The sequence below is a fragment of the Cucurbita maxima genome, unplaced genomic scaffold, assembly GCF_002738345.1.
Source record: "Cucurbita maxima cultivar Rimu unplaced genomic scaffold, Cmax_1.0 Cma_Scf00017, whole genome shotgun sequence".
Taxonomy (NCBI): domain Eukaryota; kingdom Viridiplantae; phylum Streptophyta; class Magnoliopsida; order Cucurbitales; family Cucurbitaceae; genus Cucurbita; species Cucurbita maxima.
This window is the reverse complement of record NW_019272033.1, coordinates 922,585-925,475: the sequence shown is the minus strand read 5'-3', so window position 1 is coordinate 925,475 and position 2,891 is coordinate 922,585.

Below are 2,891 nucleotides of genomic sequence, written 5' to 3'. Positions count from 1 at the left end.
TTTTTTTTTTTTTTTTTTTTTTTTTTTTTTGTTAAAATAAAATGAAAATTGACTCCTAAATTAATGTGCAAAATATTTATTGACGTAACAATGTACTAATAAATTGGGTAAATTATTTTAATGGTAAAATAATAATAATAATTTCCATAAATTTATTTCAAAAGGACAAATAAAGTGTATTTTTTATAAAATTTATGGAAAATGTAAAAATTAAATTTAAATATTGCTATAATTAAAAAAAATCAAAATACAAACATGAAGATGATAGTTTAACCAAAATATTAATAAAATTGAAACATATCACATGCCTACACTGTAAAGATAAAATTATATTTCTTTTGATTCCTTTGTTTTTTTAAATACGAATATAATACAAATTAATTTAATATTTATTTATTTTTACTGAAATTAGATAAAAAAAAACAAATTTAAAGTTTATTGAGAAATGTGTAAAATTAGTTGCGATCTGTGAACAGTTTAATTTGGATGAAATTATTAGAATAAGAGTAAATAATGGGTCTCTGTCCGTACAATCCTTCGCCAATCACGGGATCACCGCCTGTGACTTTATCATTGCTTTCCGATTCCCTTATTTTATTTCTAATTATAAATTTCACTCTAAAATTTTAACTCAATTTAAATATCAAACTTTATCCATTATTATTATTATTTTTTTTTTTTGTTATTTATCTCCGTTAAATTTTTTTTTACTAAAAAAAATATATATTAGAGCCCTACATAATCATTTAACACAATCTATAGCTAGCGAGTGACATGATGGAGTGCATCTGTGAGAGGGTAGTGCGACATACATGGACATGCAATGTTGTCGCTGTTAGATGAAAGTGTCCCACATTGGTTAATTTAGGGAATGATCATGAGTATATAATCTAAGAATACATTCTCCATTGGTATGAAGCCTTTTGGGAAAGTCCAAAGTAAAGCCATGAGAGCTTATGCTCAAAGTGGATATCATACCATTGTAGAGAGTCGTATTCGTCTAACTGGGCGTTGGTGGTGGTGTGTGCAAAAAAAGTTTTTTTTTTTTATTGGATCAATTCAATTTGGATTAAACCTAAATTTTGTTTCATAAACTCGAAAATCACGGAACCAATTCAATTCCAAAAAAGATAACATAACCTAATCCAAATCCAAATCCAAAGTGTTGTGTAACTCAACCCAGTTTTTATGATTCGGGTTGAGTTGGTTGAATTCTCGAGTTCGATTAACATCCCTATTAGGATTTGATGCATAGTACTTTGCACACAGGCCAAACACATACTTATAAATTCAGTCAGACTTGTTAACATACCCTCTAAATCTAACTATAGATAATTGCATGCTCACGTACTAAAACGGACTAAAAAAAAATACAAATAATACTGTAGTGTCTCGTAAATCATGTAAAAAAACGTGAACCCATTAAAGACAAGTTACTCTCGGGTTCCTCCAAAATTAGAAAAACCAAATAATAATAATAATAAATAAATAAAAAGCATTATTTGTGATGTGAATTATCCAATTTGTCCCATCTTAAATGGGAGCACATGCTTATACCTCCAAAACCCTTCTCCTCACCTTTCATTTTCCAACCCCATATTTATAGAATATGTCACCATCTTCAATATTTTTTATTTTTTACCATCATTTTTAAATTCAACTAATACATTACATTTTTAACACATTAATTATGCTAATTTTATTATCTTTCAAAAAAAAAAATACTTGGTTTTGATTATTCCTCTTAATTTTAAATAAATAATAATTAAAAAAAAACTAAAACTAATAAGAAAGTCAATTCAAAATGATTTAAAAACATGATAATACATAATTAAATTGATGAAATCCAAATAAAAAATAATGTATTTACTATTGGACCAACTTCATTAGAACTAATTGATTATTAGTAATACAATTATGAATAAGAAAGTACCATTATTAGGTATAAGAATTCAAAGTCTTAATAATTCTAAAAAAAAAAAAAATAGATAAAAGGAAAAGGACTTCTCCTTTACCTTTTACTTTGTGTAATGTGACAAAAAAGGCAACGGTGTTAGGAGTAAAGTTTCGATCTCGGGATCTGTGGATTATGGGCCGATCACACTTTCGATGAATAAGCTATATGTAGATAAGTATTACCCATCCAGTTTTGTCTCGACTAAAAGTTGAGACCAAGATCTGATTGCATTTTTTGACCTAGTAATGGAGTGACTCATGGGCTATTTCTTAAAATACTCCAGCACCGTATAATTAAAAATCAGTCACTTAGAAGCATGACATAATATACATCAAGCCATCATCTGCAACATGATCACTTACCACAAATAATCTAATGGGATTCGAATTCTTCCATCAACTCTCTCAGCATATTGAATCAACTTATAATCAAAGAAAACCCAATTGAATCACGTTAAAATAGGATGAAAACTATCCTTTGATGAACTATGCCTAAATTGGGTCAAAAGCATTCTAATAGGTGTTTTAGCTTTCAATTTTTTTGGTGGAGTTTACACAGATTGGAGAAATCTTTTAGATCAAAGTTGATGATACGAGCCATCAAAATAGATTTCACAATCCAACTTAACTTAACCCTCTATTTTTCAATTGTTCGGTTGTTTTTTTTTTAATTATTTAATAAATTTCTATTTTCATAATATATGTTGTTATATTAATAACTAAAATCTCATAAATATCAAATATTCACAAGTCACAAGCAATCACTAACCATCGTTCCAAACGGCAAATATTCTTAATCTTCGTAAATATGTTAAAAGTACGATTTGAGTTGTAATATCGCTCAAACTCAAAATCATGTCCTTCACAAATCACAACTACACTAAAAAAAAAAAAAAAAAAAAAAAAAAAAAAAAAAAAAAAAAAAAAAAAAAAAA